Source organism: Chlorocebus sabaeus, chromosome 23 (assembly GCF_047675955.1).
Source record: "Chlorocebus sabaeus isolate Y175 chromosome 23, mChlSab1.0.hap1, whole genome shotgun sequence".
Taxonomy (NCBI): Eukaryota; Metazoa; Chordata; class Mammalia; order Primates; family Cercopithecidae; genus Chlorocebus; species Chlorocebus sabaeus.
In genome coordinates, this window is record NC_132926.1 from 31155646 (window position 1) to 31181109 (window position 25464).

At 42.1% G+C, this 25464-nt stretch overlaps 1 long non-coding RNA gene across 2 annotated transcripts in view; it reads right to left on the bottom strand.

The window, feature by feature from the left end:
- Positions 1–636: 636 nt before the first annotated feature.
- Positions 637–25464, bottom strand: part of LOC119626815 (uncharacterized) — a 44741-nt gene continuing 19913 nt past the window's right edge. The window contains exons 1-3 of one of the 2 annotated variants that reach the window (XR_012090807.1): positions 15374–16901; positions 2984–3247; positions 637–2045 (exon numbers count right to left, since the gene is read on the bottom strand). This is a non-coding gene — a long non-coding RNA (uncharacterized lncRNA). Of the gene's footprint in view, positions 2046–2983; positions 3248–15373; positions 16902–25464 lie in introns of those variants that run through there. The other variant, XR_012090806.1, reaches the window with a different exon arrangement.

Sequence of the window (25464 nt, forward strand, 5' to 3'; positions counted from 1 at the left end):
GGCAGGGATTGTCTTCTTTATTTCTGCATGCCTCATAGTGTCCCCAGCACAGCACCTGGACTTGAATGTAGGCAGAATGTTGTACTGCTGTCAATTTATTCAGAAATACTGTGAAGAGAAGAGCGCCTGATAATGAAATCAGAAGACGGCTTCACATCCAAAAAACCGGGCTAATACTAATGCTACTGCCTGCTCACAAGGTTGGGGTGAGCTTATGTATGTGAGATATGGGAACTTTCTAAATAGGTTTTTTGTTTTTGTTTTTGTTTTTGAGAGAGGGCTTTGCTCTGTCACCCAGGCTGGAGTGCAGTGGCATGATTATAGCTCTGTGTAACCTCAAACTCCTAGGCTTGAGCTGTCCTCCTGCCTCAGCCTCCCAAAGTGCTGGGATTATAGGCGTGAGCCACTGCACCCAGCCTCTTTTTCTTTTTTCTAAATCTTAGCCTGTCTTCCCATGGTTGCCTGCTTCCCCCTTGTGGTTAACATTCCAAGCATGTATTAAAATCAGTCAATAGAAATCATCGAGCTGATAGCCAGAGGTTTATCTCAGCATTGTTTATATTACTGAAAAATCAAAAACAAACCAGGCCCCCACATAGGAGTTTGGCTAGATTATGGCACAGTTACACAGGGGAATATTATTGAGCCATTTGAATATAATGAAATAGATGTCTGTGATGTACTGCTAAGCCAAAATGTATAAACGTATAAACTACATCCCATTGTTCTAAATATCTATACAAATGTGAAAGGATAATAAGCTAAATGTTAATAGTGTTCAAGGGAAATTCAGTTGATCTGAGTTTTTAACAATGAGCATGTATTGCTATTAAAGAAATTTAACTCCTTTAGTTTTCGGAGAACCTATCAATAAAACAAGAAACCCATTAGTTAACCATTATGCCAGGCCCATCTGAATTGAGAGGCAGCATCGACCATCATTTATCTGCTCTCTGTGCCTGCTCTCTGCAGAGGGTCTTGTGTGGGGAGAAGGTGGAGTGTACAGAGAATAAAGGATCCCGGGCTGGAGTTCTAGGAGCATCTGAGAAGTGGGATGATGGGGGCTATATATCCACTGCTCTTGGCCAGGCTGATTTTCGTCCTGAATTTGACCCTTTGTCCTAGCCCCCAATCAGACTCGCAGCCTAGACAAAACCCTAGAACCATCATAGGCCTAACTGGAGACCTGAAGGGTAAAAACCGGCCTCTGCCATTCATGGCTCACAGTTGAGACTGGGGAAGGACAAGAGTGTGAAGAGCACAGATGCGGTAGCTGTTGAAGACTAGGAGCACTGCTGGAGCTCACAGAAAGCACGTCTTGGGTCAGGGGGTGGGGAATGTTCTTGGAGGAGTTGACAAGTAAGTTGGATATACATTCATTCAGTGTCTACTCAGCCTTTCTCAAAGATTTAGCAACCAAGGGTCACCTTATGGACATCCAGTGCATATAAAGACCATACATTTTAAGTTTTTAATTAATCACACCTTAAAATTTAAATTATAAAAAGGTACTTACACATCAGCGAAAGAGGTGATGTTGTTTTCAAGCTTCAATCAGGATGGATATATCTGGCTTAATGAAGGACAAATTACTTCCACTTCTAGTCGTTTTCTTTTCATTTATTTCCTGCTATTTTAGAAAGTCTGAGCTCAAAACTGTGGTCATCAGACACTGTGGAGAACAGTATGATGGTTCCTCAAAAAATTAGAATGATGTTATGATCCAGCAATCCCACTTCTAGGTATATATCCAAAATAATGAAAAGCAAGGATCCAGGCATGGTGGCTCACGCCTGTAATCCTAGCACCTTAGGAGGCCAAGGTGGGTGAATTGCCTGAGCTCAGGAGTTTGAGACTAGCCTAGGCAACATGACAAATCCCATCTCTATTAAAAATACAAAAAATTAGCCAGGCGTGGTGGCACACCCCTGTAATCCCACCTACTGGGGAGGCTGAGGCACGAGAATCACTTGAACCCGGGAGGCGGAGGTTGCCGTGAGCCGAAAATCGCACCACTTTACTCCAGCCTGGGCGACAGAGCCAGTCTGTGTCCAAAAAAAAAAAAAAAAAGCAAGGACTCAGATATTTGTACACCCATGTTCACAGCAACATTCTTCATAATAGCCAAGATGTGGGAGCATTTATCAACGGATGAATGAATAAACAAAATAAGAATTAATAAACAAACTATTATACATACAAAGTATGTATAATACAATGGAATATCATTCAGCCTCAAAAAGGAATTAAATTTGGATACATGCTACAACATGAATAAACCTTGAAAGCATTATGCTAATGAAATAAGCCAGTCACAAAAGGACAACATTACATGATTCCACTTATATGAGGTACTGAGAATAGTCAAATTTATAGAGACAGAAAGTAGGATAGTTACCAGGGGTTGAGGGAGTAGAGGAGTTATTGGAGTGCAGGAAAATAAATCTGTATTAATCAGGGTTCTCCAGAGAAACAGAATTAATAGGATATATAAAAAAATTTTCTGTAACAAATTGGTTCATGTGATTTGGAAGCTGAGAAGTCTAGACCTAGGAGAGCAATCTGAGTCTGAAGAACTAGGAGAGTCAATGATATCAATTCCAGTCATAGTCTGAGTCCGAAGGCAGGAGAAGACAAATGTTCCAGCTGGAAGAGTGTCAGGCAGAGAGAAGGATGAGGACCACCCACACTGGGGAGGGCAGTCTGCCTTATTGAGTCCACTGATTCAAACTCAAATATTAGTCTCATCCAGAGACATCCTCACAGATGCACCTAGAAATCGTGTTTAACCAAATATTTGGGTATGCTGTGACCCAGTCAAGTTGACACATAAAACACAAAAGGCTTCTTAGTTTCTGTCTTAAAGCCAGCCAAATGCTGATGCCAAGGTCTACAATGCATGCAAAAACACAGGGAAAAGCAAATACTAGAGTTAGTGGCACAACACATTCATGTTTTCAGTCTTCATCCCTTAGAGCCTGACCTGATTGGAGCTGGCTCCTTGCCTGGATTGAGGCTGCAGCTTGTACCAGCTGTGCTTCTGGGCAGTGGTTATACCTTGGAGCACCGCATCCAGGCTTCGAAGCTGAGGCAGTGTCCTGGCCTTGGGGTTTAGACAGAATCCATTGCCTGTCCCTCTTCTGAGTCTTCAGGATCTCCCGGAGTGGAAGGACTGCAGTGGGTAACATCAAGCACATTTTCTGCTTGTGTCTTGTGTCCTTGCTGTGCCTTGTTCTGTAAGCAGACCCTGTGGGGTTAGGGAGCACAGGGGAACAGGTGAGCAGATGACCAGCTGACCATTTGGTGTCAAATTCTTCCTCTTCTTACACCACAACCTGACACAGCTTTTCTGCCTAGGATATCTGTTAACAACCTCCTCCAGTCCAAGAGGCTTTGAACCTTAGGGGTGGCAAAGTGTCCTCACCATACCCCAACCCTGAGACCCTATGACCTTAAAGCCTATTAACTGCCTCCATTCCTACATCATCAGTAGAGGCTCAGGGCCCAGCTATTTCTGTGGCCAGGTATTCACAATCCTAAAATTCTGACTGATAATGTTATCTTCAGCCTCGGACTTCATTCTTTTCTACCTATTTGAACCACATACAGACCCTATTGGGACATCAGTAGAAGCAATAAAAATCTCTCATTTTCAGACAGTTACCCTGAACCTCCCTCAATGTGTCAATCTCTCCTATTAATCCCCCCAAAAGACACCCAAGCCCCTGGGTGTTGGATCTAAAAATCACCACCCCAGGATGTCTCTCTTCCTTGTTCCCAAGACTTCCAAGTGCATCCCCATATCCAAGGACTTCATTACCAATTTTCTCACACACTACATTATCCCACAGGAGTCCAGGGCCCTGTCTGGATTCTAGAAGAGGCTATTTCCTTGTTGATCTAGGAAGGTTTTTTGCTTTCTCTTCAATCCAGGGCTCCACTTCTCCCTCCTCATTCGAGCCTGATATTCATCAACAGATACTGTTTGGTCTGGAATCTTATCTGGTCTTAAATGTAAATCTGGAAGGAAGGAATACTGGCATTTGAGGCCTCAGCTCTCTCTCCATCCCTCCACAGCTAGCCTAATGGCAGAGTTCCTTGGATAACAGTGAGGCAGGAGAATAGGGTCTGGAGGCAGGAAACCTAAGGCCATTTCACGCTGACTTCGTAGAGCTAAATGGAAAGGAAAACCCTAACTTTCCATGCCTAAGTGAAAAAAGGACCGGAGGCTACTCCCTTTGCAAACTCCCACCTTTTCTGCATGGCAGTTGGTTAATTGAAAGTACCTCTGATTGGTTGCTTTTGGCAACCAGACGTTTGCATAAGAGTGTAACTTTGTAACTTCACTTCAGCCTCTGATTGGTTGCCGTCTGCAAACAATCAGACTGATTGGGGGCTACCACTTTATTTACATGGGGTGAACACCAAGTGGCCAATGGGAAACCTCTAGCTGGTATTTGGACCCAAGAAGATCCTGTATCCCGGCCCTTGAGTGGCTGCTTGGGCCTGCTCCCACTGTGGAGTATACTCAGTAAATCTCTGCTTTTGTTACTTTATTCTTTCCTTACTTTGTTTGTGCATTTTGTCCAATTCTTTGTTCAAAATGCCAAGAACCTGGACACCCTCCACCAGTAACATATTTTGGTGAGCCAGCCAGGAGAAGGTAGGCCCAGAGTTTGGGATTTATTTTTCTCCTTTCCCCTTTTACATACAGGGAAATCTGTCTCTCTCTCTCACTTTTCCTTTCCAACTCGGGACCCTTGGTAGGCAGTGTGTAAACATGGAGGTAACTGCAGGTTTCTGGCTGTGGCTGATGAATACTAAGGCGTTTTCACGTGAAGAAGCCTAACCGCCACCACCTGGTTTGCCTAAAGGACCTGGGTCTTTTTCCTTTTTTTTCCTTTTCTTCTTTATTAGTCTTTCAGCAGCTGTTTCCTAGTAGCTCGTTGGAAGTTGAGGGCAATTGGCTGGGGTCAAACCCCAGTATTGGCTGAAGACCACGGAGTGAATGGGGGTAATTGCCTTGCCCAGAGGGGGGAAGGACTCTTTTTTTAATCTTTTCTGGGTGTGGTCCCTGATCCCTATGTGTGGCACAGCTCAGAGCAAATTTGCCTGTGTTTCAGGCAACTTAAACCTTCTTTTGTGATGCTAAATTCTTCTATTTCCCTACTCAACTGGCTCAGGACCAAAGAAACACATCCAGCCTCCAGTTATTAAGTTCATGGAATGGGAAGCATGGGAAAGTATGGCCTTATCAAATTATAAGGATGCTAAAAGTCAAAGCCTTCATCCAGGGACAAAATGAAAGCTCATAGTAGGCCATTGCCTCTGGAGGGAAAACATGCAAACGTCACCGGTGCCCACCTAAGGTCGGAGACACCTGACATTCTAAGATTGGACCCCACTAGGGGAAGCCTCAGAGAGGAATCCTCCAGACCTCAACCTCTCCAAAGAGGATGCCCTTGGCAGAGGTTCTGAGGTCTAGTACAAAACCGTCCTTAGAATTTTATCTCGCAGTTGCAATGCTGTTTGGCCCCAATATTGTTTGGAACGTGGAGTTTACTGTTGAATGGAAAACTGGGATGGCATTGCATATATCCAGGCTTTGGTGCTGCTATTCTAAGCAGAGGGCCTGGTTAAAGAGTGATGCTCTCCGTTGGTACTGTTTGGTCCCAGTGTTCTTTGGAGTCTGGGGAGGTTTGATCTTTATAAATCAAACTGGCCGGGCCGGGCATGGTGGCCCATACCTATAATCCCAGCACTTTCGGAGGCCGAGGTGGGCGGATCACTAGGTCAGGAGATTGAGACCATCCTGGCCAACATGGTGAAACCCCATCTCTACTAAAAATACAAAAAATTAGCCGGGCATGGTGGCACGTGCCTATAGTCCCAGCTACTCAGGAGGCTGAGGCAGGAGAATTGCTTGAACCTGGGAGGCGGAGACTGCAGTGAGCTGAGATCACACCACTGCACTCCAGCCTGGGCAACAGAGCGAAACTCTGTCTCAAAAACAAAAACAATCAAACTGCCATCTGGGCACGGTGGCTCACGTCTGTAATCCCTGCACTTTGGGAGGCTGAGGCAGGCGGATCACGAGGTCAGGGAGTTCAAGACCAGCTTGGCCAACATGGTAAAACCCCATCTCTGCTAAAAATACAAAAATTAGCTGGGTATGGTGACGTGTACCTGTAATCCTAGCTTCTTGGGTGGCTGAGGCAGGAGAATTGCTTGAACCGGGACCTGGGAGGCAGAGGTTGCAGAGAGCCGAGATTGCACCACTGCACTCCAGCCTGGGCTACAGAGCAAGACTCCGTCTCAAAAGGAAAAAGAAAAAAGAAAAAAAAATCAAACTGCCATGGAAATTGCTTTGCCCAAAATTTTGGTTCACAGCCTTCATTGGATTACCTATTGGGGCAAACAAAGTAAAACGGGTAAGCTTGTGTTGCTATTTCCTGGCCAGGGTTTCAAGCTATTAGATCTTCATTTGTGTGTGTGTATACATGTCTAGATGTGTTTATTTGTATGTACACTTATTGTTGTATGTTATGTTTGCCAAATTGGCTTATAAGTCACAGAGCGCTCATAAATTAATAAGTCTAAGCAATTTTCAAGTTCAAGTGACTTAAGTATAACTTTATACTAAACAAGCTGGCTTTAAAATTATTGGTAGACTAAAAATAGAAATGCCTTCAGAATTGTCATCGTACATTTTGTCTGAATTTTATGTTTGTCTTTGCTAGATATTTTGGATGTCAGTGTTTGGCATAGAAGGTTATAAAACTACAAACCCAGCCAAAACAAAATGATCTTGGTTTGTGTGCCTTTTTTTTGAAAAATAAGAGTAATTTAATGTTAGCTACGTCTTCTGAGTTATTGGCAAAATACTTATGTATTTAACTCTGAGACTCTTAGTTAGGTTTAGGTGAGCACTTGATGTTCACTGGCTATTAAAAACATGGTTAGCAAGAAAATAACTAACTTTAAATGATAGTGTCTAATATCTCAGTTTACAGAAGTAATCTAGATAAACTGTTAAAAATGAAATAATTGAGTACAGTAAATGGGATGAATGTTTTAGGTAAACTTTTTGTGTGAATTAAAAGCTTAAAATTAATTTTGATGCTCATTGAATATTTGGGTCATTTCCAATTAAGGAAGGGTTGTGATATGAGGAAATATGTTTCTAAAAATTGTGGAATTTTTCTTATCTATAAATGCCCATATCTGATAGTTCAGGATTTCTTTTTAGGGTTTCACTAAAATTTTAGGTTACTAAGAATAATACTTCTAGTTAACACAGAGTTCTGTATACAAAATGTGCCAAAAAGGTTGTGTTATTAGTGAGAAAAAGAATAATTTTATCTAATTAATAAGTTATCTAAAAGTTCGTTCAAATTACAGATTTGAAAAAATTATTTATGAACCAATGTAGTAAGGAACCAGTGATTAGGGGAGAAAGATGTGGAAAAAGTTTAGGTAATAAAATATTCTTTAAAACATGATAAAGAACTGGAGACATTTGGCTAGTTAACATTTTCATAGTTAAAGCTCTTAGTCTTGATTAAAGTAAAATAATAAGTATTGTAAAGAAATGCATTGGCAGTTTGGCAATTCTTTCTTTTATATAGTAAAGCTTGAAGCTGGATTTAGTGTGGAGCCAAATTTCACATACATGCTTGTATTGCTTCACACTATGTTTACTGTTTTGTGTGGATAGTGCTGGCACTGGAGTGCTTATTGGTCTTGTGCCTAAAATGAACTTCTTGATTGCACAGGATGTATCATGATGATATTGGTGAACTTAAGGATATTGAATTGTGTATCAGGAATAAAATATTTATTATGTGGCTCTTTTGGGGCCCTGGGCAACACTTTAGCCTCCAGGGTAAATTGAGTAAGAAAAAATTAGGGTTGGTTTCCTGTTTGTTTTTGCTTCTAGAAAGCTTTTATTTGGTTTTGTGGATAGTTATTTAGTTTCCTGTGCATTTCTAGCAAGTCATCATTTGTTCCATTTATCTGGAATTCCTAGCCTTCCATTTGTTGGACCCACAGGAATTAATGGAACACACCAGCTTTTTAAACTTTAACTTTTTGAAGTTTAGGCTTCTTGATACTTCAAGTAGGTTGAATATACTTTTGTAAACAGAATTTAAGTCATATTTCTCTCTCTGCCTAATTTCTCCAAAATTTGTAGGCTATTTGTAAATGTTCTTAATTCATGGTAGTGTGTTTGTTTGCATACAGTTGAGCAGGGTCGCTAGGGCTGCTCAGGGAGAGAGAACCCAGAAACCTGGCCTACTGGCAAAAGGGTAAGAACTTCCTACCAGTCAGACTCTGGCCTCTTTCTCTCTGTACAAACTTGTTAAATGAGACGTAAAAGTCACTGTTTATCTCCTCTGTAAAGTTTTCACAAATGTCTTCAAAATATAAACATGTGGTCTAAATTATGTTCAAATATTAGGTTTGCTAAATGCCTTAAGGTCATAAACTGCTGCTTTGGCTTTTGAAAATTGTTTGACTTGCCTGCTTTACAGCTAGGTAAGGCCTGGGGACGTGTGGAGGTGGCCACACCCCTAGCTATGCTGGAATAGTAAGACCTTATCAGCACCTAGTACATAATTAACATAACTTACCAGGTTTACATTATAAGTAAGATTGCTAAAAGTCATCATTATAACATGTAATTGATACTACTAAAAGTATTTTTACATGCAAGGTGTATTAGGAAAAATGTCTGTGTGTGTGTGTGTGTTTTACTAATAGGTTATAAGAAGGCATGGAAATGTAAATTTTTGCATAGGGTTAAAAGATTGTTTTGAATTTAATAGGGTAAAGCTGAAGGTTCAAACAAGTGGTGGAAGGAGTGTAGAAATTAATCTCGCAGAAGTGGTTCTCTGTGTGAGAAACATTGGCCTGACCACCTGACTTTCTGATCACATTCTGCTGGGAAAAAGTCCAAGGAACATCACTGTCACACTCTGCTGGAACAAGGACCAAGTCACCTAATCATGGGAACATCTTATCAATAGCCTGTTGGGCAGCAAGCCATACTGCCCAGACCCCTCCCTCCCATACCTGTAAGTACACCAGCCTGTAAGTGGCAGTGGGCTCGGGCATTAACCTGGTCCCCCATCTCCACAGGTCTTGGGTTAGACATAAAACCTGCATTTGCTGTAGAGCATCCAGCTCTCTTTCTTTAACCCTCACCTTCCCTTCAAAACCTAACAACTTCCACTGTATCCTCTCAAATTCCTGATGATGAAAAAAACTCCACTACATTTTGGCACAGAAACCCAGGACATAGATTGGGTTCTAAACAGGTAAGTCTTCTCTTGCAACCTGGAAAGCAGCAAGCAGCAAAAATTAGAGACCGAGGCCTGCTTCCAGATCCTGAAGCAGGGCTCCCTGTTCGCAGCCCTGTTTCTATTATTCTCTCTTCTTTGGCCCTGGGCTGACCTCCAGATCCTGCTCAAACTCTCTATCCTCTTTTTTCTTTCTCCCCCTTTCTGGGTGGCTTGGGCAAGGATCCCCCATTGCAGAACATCACATCCAACACCAGTCTCCAATTAGTGGGTGAGTCTCCCTTTTCCTCCTCTCTGGATTCCTCTCATGCTTCTACTGGTTCACCAGAAAATCCCATTGCTAGGTGAGAGGTCTCCGTGGTCACCAGGTAACCATGGTCTGCCTTCTCAGGGGACGCCCTCAGAATGCTCACCACTCCAGTCACTCTGATCTCCAGGGGACCACGAAGAGCTGCAGGGATGCCCTGGCTTTCTTATGTCCCTCCTCCCAAGAGGAATCAGGGTACTTAACTCCCCTCTAGGGTACTCATACCCCTCCTCTATATTTCTCACCCTTCCAGCCACGAGTATGGGGCAAGGCTCCTCAAAACTTCCTCCAGACACCACTCTTAGATGTCTAATCTGGAACCTCCAAGCCCAAAAATGCCCCTTCCTTCAAACAAGCCTTCCTCTTATAATTTCAACCTGGCCAACAAAACCCCTCCTTCAGTCCCTCTCCCACCACTATCCCCTCCTCCTCCTTCGGCTCCGGCTCCTTCACTCCCTTATTGTTGCCCTCTGTTCCCCCTTTCTTCTCCACCGCTTACCCAGTCTCACACTTAACCCCCTTCCGCTGAAAACCAGGCATACGCCCAAAGGCCTTCCAAAGCCCTCCCCTTGCGGGGAGTTGCAGGGGCTGAAGGTATAATCTGAGTTTATGTTTCCTTCTCCCTAGCTGACCTCTTCCAGCTTGAAAAAATACTTGGCTTCTTTTCCATGGATCCCACCTCCTTCCACAAGAAATTTCTGTATGTCACTCAATCTTATAAATTACCTGGCATGACACTTATGTCATCCTCTCCTCCTCCCTCACCCTGGAGGACAGGGAGCACATCTCAGACTGTGCTCAGCAGAACCCTTTATCCCACTTCACCACCTCTACCTGAAGACTGATAGGGCCCAGAATCCACTACTCCCACCACCATCACCACCTTGGAACCAAGAGTAATGCTGTCAGTCTCTGCTAAGCCCATGTCTTTCCCATTAAATATGAGGCTAGTTATTCAATTTTACCAGAATATTCTGAGCCCCTCCTCAGTTCTTCTATCTCTATTGTGGGAGTCGATAGAATCCCCTCTAGGCACAAACAGACTGGTTCTCTATTATGCAACCTATTCATCACCCCCTTCACCCACTCTTTCCTGGTTATCCATCAGTGCCCTACCCCTATCTTGGGGTGGGACATACCAAGTAAATTTTAGGGTCTTACCCACAAAGGCTCAGGTTAGCCCAAATGCAGGTCACTTACCTTGGGCTTGTCCTAACCCCTAATTCTCAAGCCATTCCAACCCAATGAAAGGAGCTAATTTGGGACATGCCTCTTCCCCACACAAAAAAGAACCTCCTCTCCTTCTCGGGCTCCATGGGATACTTCCATCTGTGGATTCCCAATTTTGGCTTGCTGGCCAAGCTGTTCTATATGGCCTCACATGGGCTCATTCTAAAACCCCTCAACCCAGCTTGCTCTATCAAATCCCACTTCAAAAAACTAAAAAATGCCCTTTTTAATGGCCCCAGCACTGGGCCTGCCCAACTCCACCAAGCCTTTCACTCTGTATTGTAGTGAAAAGAGAGATCAGACTGTTACTGTGTCTATGTAGAAAGGGAAGACATAAGAAACTCCATTTTGACCTGTACCCCGAACAATTGCTTTGCCCTGAGACGCTGTTAATCTGTAACTTTGCCCCAACCTTGAGCTCACAAAAACATGTGTTGTATGGAATCAAGGTTTAAGGGATCTAGGGCTGTGCAAAATGTGCCTTGTTAACAAAATGTTTACAGACAGTATGCTTGGTAAAAGTCATCGCCATTCTCCCGTCTCGATAAACCAGAGGCACAATGCACTGCGGAGAGCCGCAGGGACCTCTGCCCTGGAAAGCCAGGTATTGTCTAAGGTTTCTCCCCATGTGATAGTCTGAAATATGGCCTTGTGGGATGGGAAAGACCTGACCGTCCCCCAGCCCGACACCCGTGAAGGGTCTGTGCTGAGGAGGATTAGTAAAAGAGGAAGGCCACTGTCTCCTGCCTGCCCCTGGGAACTGAATGTCTAGGGATAAAACCCGATTGTACATTTGTTCAGCTCTGAGATAGGAGAAAAGCCGCCCTATGGTGGGAGGCGAGACATGTTGGTGGCAATGCTGCTCTGTTACTCTTTACTCCACTGAGATATTTGGGTGGAGAGAAGCATAAATCTGGCCTACGTGCACATCCAGGCATAGTACCTCCCCTTGAACTTATTTGTGACACAGATTCCTTTGCTCACATGTTTTCTTGCTGACCTTCTCCCCACTATCACCCTGCTCTCCTGCCGCATTCCTCTTGCTGAGATAGTGAAAACAGTAATTAATAAATACTGAGGGAACTCAGAGACTGGGCCGGTATGGGTCCTCCATATGCTGAGCGCTCGTCCCCTGGGCCCACTTTTCTTTCTCTCTATTTTGTTTCTGTGTCTTATTGCTTTTCTCAGTCTCTTGTCCCATCTGATGAGAAATACCCACAGGTGTGGAGGGGCTGGCCCCCTTCACTGTATGTACATTCTCACCAAGCCTTGCTCTTGGACTACTCTGCCAAACATATGGCAGTGCTCCACAAGCCATTGCAAACCTCTCAAAACAAGTGGACTGTCATCCAAGGCTGGCCACCCTGCCCAAAAATCTTGGGTGCAGCCACATTGCTGGCCTCAGAGGCACAGAAACTTGCTCTCTACCAACACATTACTACTGCATCTTCCCATAACCTATAGGATCTCATGAGCCATTGATCTCTTCTATCCCTCCCACCATCCTGCTTACAGGATGCCTTATTCATACGTACATGCCTTATTCATAGGTAACCCTCTAATCACCTTCTAAAAATGTAAAGCTCTCAACCCAGCCACCCTCTTCCCTTTAAACATCTCTGACTCTAAGCTCTCTCACTCCTGCCTGGACCTCTTAAACTCCCTCTTCTCCCCCTTCCAACACATTTCAAAAGCCCCTTTGCAGGGAACAGCCACATGATTCATTCATGGAAGATCTTTTTAGCTCTTTTAGGGAGCCATGTCCAGCAGCTGGCTCTGCTATCATTGCTGAAAATACACTCCTAGAATCCAGCACTCTCCCACTCCATACTACCTCTCAACAGGTGGAGCTACTTGTCTTAACCAGGGCCCTCACCCTAAAAAAGGGTAAGAGGGTTAACATTTACACCGATTCCAAATATGCATACCACATCCTACACTTTCATGCCTTAATCTGGCAGGAAAGGGGTTTTCTAACTACAAAAGGAACCCCCATAGTAAATGGCAAACTCATACACAAACTGCTGAAGGCAGCTAAACTACCACTAAAGGCCACCTTTATCCATTGTAAGGGACATCAAAAGGCTACAGATGCCATAACCAAGGACAACCTCTCAGCAAACTCAGCAGCCCAGCAGGCAGCTCTTAAAACTTCACCACTATTGCCCATCTTTCCCAGCATACACCTTGTGTATACCCAGGAGGAACAAACCTCAACCGGGCTGGTGCTATCTGGGGAGGAGGATAGTTCTACCTCAACAATAAAATTGTCTTGCCCAAGTCCCAGGAACTTTCTGTACTTTCATACATGCACAACCATTTCCATGCCGGTTACTGCCCCCTATTCTAGCTCTTAAAAGCTTATATATATTTTCCCACCATGGCTGCCAGTCTCATAGGTATTACTAAGGCATATTCCATTTGTACTCAAACAACTTCCCCTCAGGGAGCTATCAAACCACCTCCTTTCCCCGCACACTAGCCCAAGGACACCTGCCAGGGCACGACTGGCAGATCAACTTCACCCTCATGCTCCCCGTACAATGGGCCTGGTACCTTCTGACAATTGTACACACATTCTCTGGATGGATAAAAGATTTTCCTATCACCACCGAAAAGGCACACACCGTCACTTCTATTCTCCTCACCCATATTATCCCCCGGTTTGGACTCCCCTCCTCCATCCGGTTAGACAATGGGCCAGCATTTGTTTCACAGGTTAACCAACAGCTGGTGGAGGCTCTAAACATTAAATGGGTCTTTCATGTTCCTTACTGCCCCCAGTCTTCAGGTAAAATTAAATGGGTCAATGTCTTTTTAAAACAACAACTAACCAAACTTCCTAGAGGTTAAAATGGCCTGAACTTCACGTCTTCCAATAGTACTCATGCATTTACAAGCTCTTGCTCATAAGCCCCTCAGCCTAAGCCCATTTGAATTCATGTACCAATGCCCCTTTATCCTCCAGAATCTCCCTGTATCTGCCCCCACCCTGCCCCTCCGCCGCTTCTATACAGGATACTTGGCTGGCATTATACCTCACTCAACATCTAATAAGACAGTTCGCAAACACTTACTTGCCCCAGCCTAAAAGTCCATCCTCCTAACACTCCTCCCTGCCTCTACAATGAGGGAACTGGGTGTAAATCACCAGTTCCTTCTCCCCTCTCCAACCTAAGTGGACGGGTCCTCACCAGGTTATCCTAACTACTCCTGTGGCAACAAAACTAACATCCTTTCCACACTAAATCCACCATTCCAAACTAAAACCACCACCAGACTTACATCCAGAAATTTTCTCACCCCCAAAATATTCTTCCTCCCTCATAGGACCAACCTCACTGTGCTGAACAGGAATTCCAGAAGTTGCCAGTCCAGAAGGCCCTGGTCCATTATACACTCTGCCTCCAATTTCAAATCTCTTATCTCATACCTTGTTTCAGATCTTTCCTGGTATTTCCTCCCCACGTCCCTGGATAGTCCAGTCCAATTCCTCACATTAACCCAGGAGCTATGGCTGCAGGGCACCTTCCAAAATTTCACTCTTACTCAAATCTCCTTTTTCCCCTTTTGTCTTCTTTGCTGTGGAATACTCTAAGTCCCACAACCTCTGGCAGTTGGGCTTCCTTTGTTAACCTCACACATTACCTCTTAAATCAGTCACACTCCCCTCTTGCTTCCAATTGTTAAATTTGTTTGTCCACACAAATCCAGCAGTTCACAGCCCTTCCTGTTAACCTAACCACAGAAACTTGATCCAAAGTAAACCTGCATCTCACCTACTCAACCAGTCCCTTCCCAAAACCTGTTTATAATCTTGCTTGGTGAAACACCTTTCCCTGCAATCCATCAAATCCACCTGCACCATCACATGCAGGGCTGGCGCCCTCCTTCACCTCATAGCCTGTAAACTAAACATGTTTCAAACCGAATTCTGTAAAATATCCCTTCCCAACCCCTCCCCTCTCTGCCGGCACTGCTCTCCATGTATCCAACTTAAGGGAACTCCCTATAATAATGCACAGACAATTCCTCAACTGCAACCTTTATCCTTCTTCCCTATCAGGACCACAATGGCTGTTAGTTAACAAAAGCCCCATTTCTCTTTCTCTCTCCAAAACCAAACAGCCTTCACCACCAACATCCTTATCAGGCCCTAACAGGGACTACCCTTGTTAACGGTTATTCAACCTGGAAAAACAAAAAAGTTGGGACAAAAGTTGGTTCAGGATTCAACCCCCACCTTCTCACAGCTCACTACCTTTACCTACAACTTTGCCTGTCAACCCCTTGTCTTTTCTCTCTGTGTGGAACAAACTCTCTTCTTTGCCTACTGGCAAGTTGGTCAGGAACATGCACCCTGGTGTTTCAATCTCCGAACGTTAACATTTTGCCTAACAAACCATTCAGGTTCCTTTAGTAATCCCTATTTCCTCCTCCATACACACCAAGTGGCATGGGGAAATCCTGTTGCCCTTTTCTTAGGGCCCCTAATCTTCCTCCTAATACTAACAATTGGCCCATGTATACTTACCTTCATATCCCGCTTTATCTCCCAAAGGCAGAACTCCCTTGTCCAGGCAGCCACCCAGAAACACAGTGATACCATCCTTCTCCTCCACCAAGTCCGGTATCAGCACCTCCAGGAAAACAGCTCTGAAGTTGGACGCCCACTGCTTCAAAACCCAAGCCCTGATTACAGTGTCCCTATTCAGCAGGGGAATCAACAATGCCCCTCTTCCTTTTAGACGAAAGTAGAAGGCAAGAATGTTAATCCAAACTGTACCACTTTGTAAGCCCCCCATCATTTCGCAGACATTGGTCAAAGTGAAACTTTACATGGGGGTTTGGGCCATGAGAAACATTTTGCCCAACCACCTGAATTTCTTACCATCTTCTGCTGGGAAAAAGTCCAAGGAACATCACTATCACATTCTGCCAGGACAAAGACCAAACCGTCTCATCATGGGAACATTTTATCAACATCCTGCCAGGCAGCAAGCCATACTGCCCAGACCTCTCCCACCCACACCTATAGATACCCCAGCCTGTAAGCGGCGGTGGGTTCTGGCATTAAGCTGGTCCCCAACCTCCACAGGTCTTGTGCTAGACATAAAATTTGTGTTTGCTGTAGAGCTGCCAACTCTCTCTCCCTGTCTTTCTTTAACCCTTGCCTTCCCGTCAAAACCTAACAACTTCCATTATACCCTCTCAAACTCCTGATTATGAAAAAAAACTCCACTACGTTTTTTCACCTCTTCTTTGAAAAATCTTTCCGTGTCATTGCCTTAACCAAAATCTGGCCCAGCCCTTCTCTGAATCTAGAATTTCTTCAGAAATCCATATTAGTCAAAGGATCACAAAATTAATTTTATGCCTTGCAAGGGATTCCTAAATTCATCTAAAGCAGATGAAATAAATTCTGCTTCAGCAGTTCTCTTTCTTATCCAGAATGAGAAATGCTTAAAGTGTTCAGAAGTTAAAATGAGTTATTCAGTTTCAGCAGAGTCAGTGTTTACTTATGAACTTAAGTTACTTGGTTGCCCAGTCAAGCTGTCACTAGCCTGGGGATTATAAGAATTTGATTTCAGAAATACCAGCATTCATACTTCTGTGTTAAAATTCATATTTTATATTTTAACTCCAAAGGCAGAAGAATGAAAGTCTTAATAATGAAGACATTTCAAGAGAAGGGATAAATAAAGGAAGCAGCTTTCTTGACCTACCGTTCCTCATCCCATTCACCTTTGCATTAGTGCAAACTGCACCATTTTGTAAGTCCCCTGCTATTTTGCAGACCTTGGTCTAAGTGAAACATTCCACGGGGGTTTGGGCCATGAGAAACATCCTATCTGGCCACCTGACCACAAGGAAGACAAAGGCCCAATAAAAAAAATTCTTATTATACCCTACCAGGCCAAGGCCCAACTAAAGAAACCTCCCTGTCATATCTTACTGGGCAAAGACCCAAGGAACACCATGATGACATCACACCAGTAAAAGGGCCAAACTGCCTTCTCATGGGCACATCTTATCGATATCCTACTGGGCAGCAAGCCATACTATTCAGACTTCTCCCAGCCATACCTGTAAGTACCCCTGCTTGTAAGTGGTGGTGGGCTCTGGCATTGGGCGGGTCTCCCGCTTCCACAGGTGTCTGCAATATACCTGTGTTTGCTGTTAAGTCGCTGTGTTTCTCTGTCTTTCTTTAACCCTTGCCTTCCCTCCAAAACCTAACACTTTGATCCTCTACTTTCAGCATCTCTAAACCCTGATCCAGTAAATGCTTCTGAGTCTCATGATCAAATAATTTTCCTTTTGTCCCATAGATTCTGGTATGTTAGGGTTTCAGATTCCTTGTATGTTTTCATTAAGTAACTGAAGAAGATATTCCCATTCTCTCTCCTTGAGAATAGTGTATACATGGTTACACTACCTGGTTAAAAACTTCTAATTAGTAAATGAGAATTTTCTGTTAAGGTGTTGAATTATGTGAGCTCTCTAGTGTTACCCAAATCCAAAATTCTGTGTTTCCATGGTGCTATAATTTTAAGAGTCTAATCCACTGGTGGCTCAGTTGCTAAGGCAGTTACAGACAGCCTCGCCTTTTTCGTAGGGGTCTCCTGTGTCTGGGATTTCATATATGACTGGCTGGTATTCCCAAGGTAAGTGACACCTCCTTTTTAAGAAAAGTATACACAGCCTACTTGTGGGTCTATGTGACCTATCTTATAAAGAGAAGACAACCACAAACACATCCTTGTGTTCCATAAGGCTGGTAAGTTCCAGTGAGAAAAAAGAACATGAAAAAGTGCCCTGGGTAAGTTTTAAAAAATAGGGTGAGATAGTCCATTGGCTCCTAGACTCAGTTGCCTTTGTGGAGAAAGTTGTAAGTATGGATGGAGTGGTTTTTATGGCCTTACAAGGGATCCATGTTAGAACACAAGATGGTGACTCTTTCTGGGAGCAAAGGCTGTGTGGTTGTGTAACTCCTCAGAAGAGGAGAGCACCCAGCAGAATTCTGCCCTCCCGAAGACAACTTCATCATTCGCCAGCACCAGAAGGAAAACTGGCCATCTGGGAGAGAAAGAGATGGTGGTCTGGGTTTTTCATCAGGGTTTGCCTGATCCAAGGGATTTTACTGTTCTCTGAGGTGAACAGAGGGTAAGACCCTGGGTTTCAGTTTTTTCTAAAGACTCCCTAAACCTAGACTTATGTACCCACTCTACCACATGCTTCCTGCACCCCTCACAGGTGCATTCTACCTGCTCAACAAACAGAAGCACCATAGAAAATCTTTCTGCCTTATGTTTCTCATCCAGGCACATCATCCTACCTTTTGAACTTCCCTCCTTCTTCAGAATGTTATTCAGACGCCATTATCATTCTTTACACCATCACCTTCTCCATGTGTATCATGCTTAATTCTTCATACACTGAAGTCTTTTCAACCCTGCCAATGATTTTTCCACCATACCCTGTGTATAAGGAGGTGTCATGATGCTTCTCAAGTAATTTCAATGGAAGAACAAAGGGAGAGGACCAGTCACCTCCAACCTTGTCTCCTTGGCTCTAGGTCTTTTCCCACTCAACAGGGATTTCTCAGGAACTTCTGGGGGTTGATTCCATTTGTGGAGAACACCATTTGTTGATTCTCCCACATGTCAATGGATAGCCAAGATTTCATATACAGTTGATTCCATTATTCACAGTACTTATATTATATAAATCCACCACAAACACTGTATTAATAAATACTGAATAACTGCTCCAAGAAGAATACAGCGTTAGGTTCATGTAAGCCTCTGGTCACCACATTTTCATCAACTAGAATGCTGGCACCTTTATTGCTAGTCTCTAGTAATTCATCAATTATAGTTTAAGTGTTCATAGTTTTTGAAATAATATATTGTAGCAACTCTGGGTTCTGACATATCCCCTCTAGGGATTATTGATGTGGCTCTGTTTTGTTAGTTTAGTGGCTTGCCTGCACCAACTCTGTAAACTCTATTCCTCCCCACTGCCCACCACACACACACTGTGTGTAGCCTTTACCCCAAGCCTGGCTTCCTAGAAGTCACTGTTGGGTCAAAATATCTTAACATTTAGCCAGTGTTTGGTCAGAGGTTGTGCTTACACTCCTTGAGCTAGTAAGACTTCCACCCTTTGCTAATATGTCAGTGTGTGGCTTGGGAAATTCTTTCAATTCCTCTCAAGTTGACCTAGTACCTGTTATGGTTGGTACTGAATGTGTGAAACAGACATAGACACCGCATTCCAGATAGAGATGATTATAATCTTAGCACTTTTTAGCTCTTTCTCTTGTCCACTCTGTTAAGTTGGGTGACTTGCTGTTTCATTTGTTGCTACTTTGTTTTATGAAACTATTAGAATTCTCTTAAGTGCTTGCCACTGAGATCTCTATTTTCATCAATGTCTTAATTCATACATCCCTTCATGTTATGCATTAAATACAGTCAGCCCCCCAGCTGAGCTGAGGAGCTTCTGGCCCTCCCATCTTGCTTCTATCCCTGGATATAACATCTACACTGTTGCACAGAAGCTGAGGACAAAGGGGGAAAGCCTGATTTTCCTGAAGTGACACCTCTGCCCTACCAGTGGGATCTGGGGAAGCTTCTTAGCAGGGATACTCCTTCCTACAAGTGAGATCTTGGTAAGAAGATGAAGGCCTGAGGTCTTTTTAATGTACTCCTGCCAGCCTGGAACCTCTGTCCTATTAGTGGGAGCTGGGAGAATGATCTTTTTTTTTTTTTTTTTGGCTTTCCTTTCTTGGCATGAAACATCTACTCTATAGAGAAAAGCTGAGGAGGAGGACAATTGAGGTCCCAATATTCTTAGCCTCTCTTACCTTGGCAAGAGCCTCTGCTCTACAAGTGGGAGGTAGGTTGGGCATGGGAACCCCAGTCTTCTTGGCTGTAGCTGCCTAAAATTGAGCTTCTCTATCATGGAGCTAGGATAGGTGAATAACAGACTACTGTAAGGTTATCAAGCTTGAATGAGAAGGTTTCAGCTTCTTAATATAATCTTTCTTGTGAGTCACTTTATTTCACTAGAAAATGTTTATTAGGTCTTTAATACACTCAAAGCCATTTAAATTATTCTCCTACCATTTGAAGTCTAGAAATCAAATTTTTAAAACTTCATGAGGCCTCAAATTTCAGGACTCTATTTTCTTTCATTTTTGCTTATAATCCACTAATTTTCTCTGAGTTTATCTTTTTCTTACAATGGCTTCCAAATATAGCCAATAAAACAGCAGATATTACTAATATTCTGTTTTCTAATTATCTTCTGCAGCTGTCAACAAAGTAAGCATGTGTAGAGGAGAAAATCAAACCAAATGTTTTGTTTTGTTTTGTTTTTGAGATGGTCTTGCTCTGTTACCTAGGCTGGAGTATAGTGACAAAATCACAGCTCACTATAGCCTTGAACTCCTGGGCTCAAGAAATCCTCCCGCCTCAGACTCTTGAGTAACTGGGACTATAGGTGTGCACGACCACATCTGGCTAATTTTTGTATTTTTTGTAGAGACAGGGTTTCATCATGTTGCCTAGGCTGGTCTTGAACTCCTGGGCTCAAGCAATTCACCTACCTTGGCCACCCAAAGTGCTGGAATTACAGGCATGAGCCACCACGCCTGGCCCAAACCAAATGTTTGGCTAGTACAAAACATAGATAAAAATCTTTCCACTTCTGACATCAGTTTTCTCACTGCTCAACTACTGGGCCTATGCCATATTTTAGGTTTTTATTATATTAGCAGGACACTTCCAGGATCAATTTCTTTGTACTAGAAAATGATTGCTATTTGCTATTAATAATCAATCCCTAAATCTCAATGGCTTAATACAATGAAGATATACTTTTTTTTCACCCACAAAGTTAATAAGGTGTTTTGTGAATGGCTTTCCATGTAACTACCCTCCAAGCAATGGGTCTCATCAGTAGATGAGATAAAGACAAGGAGTATGCAGTGTCAGCAAATGGTATTGCTTCTGAACAAGCAATTATAGAATAGATGTAGAGGGGCAGTGCAGGGCAGTGGTTCCAGGCCCACGGCTGAGTCTGAAAGATCGACATCATTGTGAGAATGAAACAGAATGATGCACACGACTCCCTACAGTTCTAATATAATACTAATTAGAGTTGTTTCCTTGTCTGTCTTCATAACTATAATGGGAATTATATCTTTAAATAATATAAAATAGCTAACATCTTATGAGCACCATACATACATGATATTGTATAATCCTTGCAATGATCCAACAGACTAGGTGCTATTGAGGCTCAGAGCAGATCCAGAATCTACATCTGTCTAAATCCAGAATGAGAGCTCTTAACACTTCTTGTATGTTTCTTCCTTGTAATCTTAACTCCCTGTCAACAGTTGCTTTAGAAGAGCCCCACTTTCAATTTATAAATAAGGAACAGGTTGATTTTTAATGGCATGGATACTCACATGGAAATTTACAGAATACCTACCCCCACTGTTAAATGGAATTTTTAAAATGAACAATTCTCTCTGCAAAAGTCTTTATAATATTTGCGAATTGTAAAATCCTTATGAAAATATCTCTTTTACTAATCTGTTACGTGAATTAGAAAATGCCAAATAGAGATGGCGTGCAGTGTAGCAAGCACTCTATCATATTACTGGCTTATGTAGTACTTATAATTTGTATACGCAAGCTTACAAAGTGCTCCAGGGAAAAACAGCAGTAGTGTTTGTATTTGTTTCCTAGGGCTGCCTTACAAAATATTAGACTGGGTGGCTTAAATGACAGAAATTTATTTTCTCACAATTCTGGAGGCTGGAAGTCTGAGATTAATGTGCAGCAGGGTTGGTTTCCTTGGGGGCCTCTCTTCTTGTCTAGCAGATGGCAACCCTCTTGCTGCCTCTTCACATGGTCATTTCTCTATGTACACCTGCCCCTGATGTCTCCTCGTGTGTCCTACTCTCTAGGTCTTATAAGAACACCAGTCGCATTAGATTAGGACACATCCTAATGGTTTTATTTCAATTAGTCTTTAGAGGCACTATGTCCAAATACAGTCATATTCTGAGGTACTGGCGATTAGGGCTTCAACATATGAATTTGGTGGGAAGGTACAATTCAGTCCATAACAGTATGTAAAAAGGGTAATTGTACCCATCAAGAACTCCTTTTTAAATTGCAGTGAGTCTTGTAAGAGGCCATGACTATTTTCTTTTGCTACTGAGACTTACATGATATCTAGCTTATATTTATATATTTTATGTAATTAATACCTTTATATACTACTCATTGATCAAGAAGCAGCAGAAGTCATATATACCAGCAAGCAACAGAAAAAAGTTTATTTTACCCTTTAGAACTCTTACTGAACACTGTATTTTTGGTTACAATTTATATTTTCTTTAGGGGAAAAATGGTAATATTTAATGTAGAAAATCTTAGTAAATGGCATTGTATATATAGTACTTATTTTATATTTACAAATTTTTAGATTCACATATGCAGTTCTAACACATACAACTTATTTTATGTGATGCATAACAAAATGTAGTGCAGCCAGGACTTATAGCAGTAAGGAGTGGCACATATAGTAACATTCATACTTTGTGGATTGTCCACATATAGTTTTCTAAGTTTCTTCTGACTCGTTCACTTATTAATATTTTAAAAGCTTTTGTGGTCCACTGTGAACAATTATTCTCTAATAAAAAGTGTATTTTCTGTAATATCATCTAGAAATATTTAGGAATCACATCTGGAATTTGATTTCCATAGAGACATAATATTTATATTTTATAAATATATTAAATAAGCTTATCCTCAGTAAGATTTCTTCATACATAATAAATAATTACATAATTTCTTGATAAATTTGCTTTTGACTGAAGGCTGTCACTACAAGTTCTAGTTGAAGATATTCCCATATTAATTTCTTGTTCAGGGATTTTTTTCTTTATGAGTCCTCTTATGTTGACAGAGGGCTGAGCTATGTCTGAAGGCTTTTACACATTGACTGCATTTACATGATTTTTTTTCCCTGTGTGAGTTCTGTAATGTATGAGGTCAGGCTTTTGAGAAGATACTTTTTAACACTCATTACATTTATATGGTTTTTCTCTAGTGTAAATTTTCTGATGTCTAATAAGGCATGACACTTCACTGAAAACTCTCTCACACTTAGTTCACACAGAAGATTTCTCTTCTGTGTGTGTTCTCTGATGTACAAAGAGGTGTGACTTCAGGCTGAAGGCTCTCCCATATTCATTACACACATAGGGCTTTTCTCCAGTATCAGTTCTCCTGTAAATGCTGAGGTATAAGTTTTGGAAAAAGGTTTTCCAATACTCATCACACTCATAGGGTTTCTCCCTCATGTGAATTCTCTAACGTTCGATGGATGTGACTTATGGGAGAAAGCTTTTCTACATTCAACACATTCAGGTTTTCTCTTGAGTATGGATTCTCAGGTGTATAATGAGATTTGATTTCCTGCTGAAGGCTTTCCCACACTCAGTATGTATTAAGGGCTTTTCTCTCTTATGAATTCTCTTTTGCCTAATGAGGTCTGACTTCTGGAAGGAGGCTTTTTCACATTCACTACACTCTTTTTTTACATATCTTCTATTGCTACTAAATAAATCCAAATAGTTCAAATTACTACCATAACAGCCACATTTTTGGGATTTTTGTTTTGAAGAAATAAAGTCTGGGCTCAGATGAAATATATTTTCAAGAGCATTACAGTTGTCACCCCTTTCCTCTGTCTCAGTTCCCTGGTCCATTAATGAAGCATGCCTCAAAAGTGTTTATTGGTTCTCCTGGTGCCTCTGCATGTGGTTGGAAGTCTTGCCAGACTTCTAGAAAGAAGCACAATTTACTATATACTGGTAAATATATCTGCTAATGTATTATGACTTATAACTTTTTGTCATATTATGAGATTGAATCTTTACTTTCATGCGTAATATATATATGGCCCACAAGAAATATCGAGGCTAAATGGAGTGTATCTCCCTGAGCATCGCAAGAAAGCAAGCCACATTTTTAAAAAATTGCAGTAGTAGAAACAGAAACATAATATGACAATGAACACAAGTATATGTGGCTATATACAAATAGGATTTTGCACACTGGTGAGAAACACTAAATAATCTTGAGGAATAGTAAAAAGGAACAAAGAAGGACAATTCCTACAGGGTCAGTGGGGAAAGCTTATTTAGCAGAATTAAAAGTCACCAGGGTGATAAAGGTGATTGGAGAAATAAAGTAAGGACTGGATGAGGAACAGAAATATCTGAGCTGCAGCCTTATTAACTAGCTGCTGGATTGCTATAATTTAATCTTCATTTTCTCTTTGCTTCTAGTCTCTTTTGGCTCTTGTCTATTCCACCATCAACATTAAGCTAATTTTACAAAACCATAAATTATCTTTGCAAAAAGAAACACCTAACCAATACTTCAATAAGCACTAATTTTAATCATACTTTAAAAATTAAAATACTAATTTGTTCTTTTATGGCTGTGAAGGCCCATGAATTTAGATGTTTAATAAGAGGAAAACTGGCCACAGGATAAGTCAAATCCTACTTATCTCAGGATTTGATTCACTACTGAATTCTAATTGCTGACTTTATCATCTATCTCATTCTATAATAGTTCAGGAATACTGCATCAATCCTGACTATTAAATTCTGCCATCACCTTGTTCCCTACCTAGCACATATGGAAGAGGCATTGCAATTAAGTACAAAGACTCTGAATCCAGAATACCATGGTCTGAGTCCTAGCTCCATTGCTAATTAGGGACAGGGTAAGTTATTTGATCTCTTTGGGCCTTACTTTTCTCTTCTATAAAAAAGAAGAGTAACAGTGACTACTTGTAGTGTTGTGAGGATAGAATGAGTCAATAGATTTAAAGTACTCAAAATAGTACCTGGCACATAATATGTTTTCAATGGAAGTCACGTGTTATTATTATATGTATTATTACTGATCCTCAGACAAGTATGTGCCCCTTCCTCTTTCCCTGCCTCCCTCCCTGCCTGCCTCCCTTCCTCCCTCCCTCCCTCGTTCGTTCCTTCCTTCCTCTTTTGAGACACAGCCTCACCCTATCACCCAGGGTAATCTTGGCTCACTGAAACCTCTGCCTCCTGGGTTCAAGTGATTCTTCCACCTAAGCCTCTTGTGTGCCACCACCCCTGGCTAATTTTTGTAGAGACAGGGTTTCACCATGTTGGCTAGGCTGGTCTCAAACTCCTGACCTCAAGTGATCTGCCTGCTTCGGCCTCCCACAATGCTGGGATTACAGACATGAGCCATTGTGGCCAGCCCTTCTCACTTTTTAAATTCTGCTTTATATCATGATTTCCCAACTTCTGGATATCATCAATGTGGGCCCTTAAGTAGCAGATTTCTCAGTGTGGATCTAAATTCTTATCAACCTTCATTTTCACCTGTTTTATAAACTTCTGACTGTACCTGACTACTGTTACACTTGTGCTATCTACATCCAGAGCAATAAAGTCACCCCTTGGCTCAGAATTCTGCAATTCTACTGAGCTTCCTGGCCTAGTTCCCAACATGTAAGTCATTAGCTTATATGAATAGA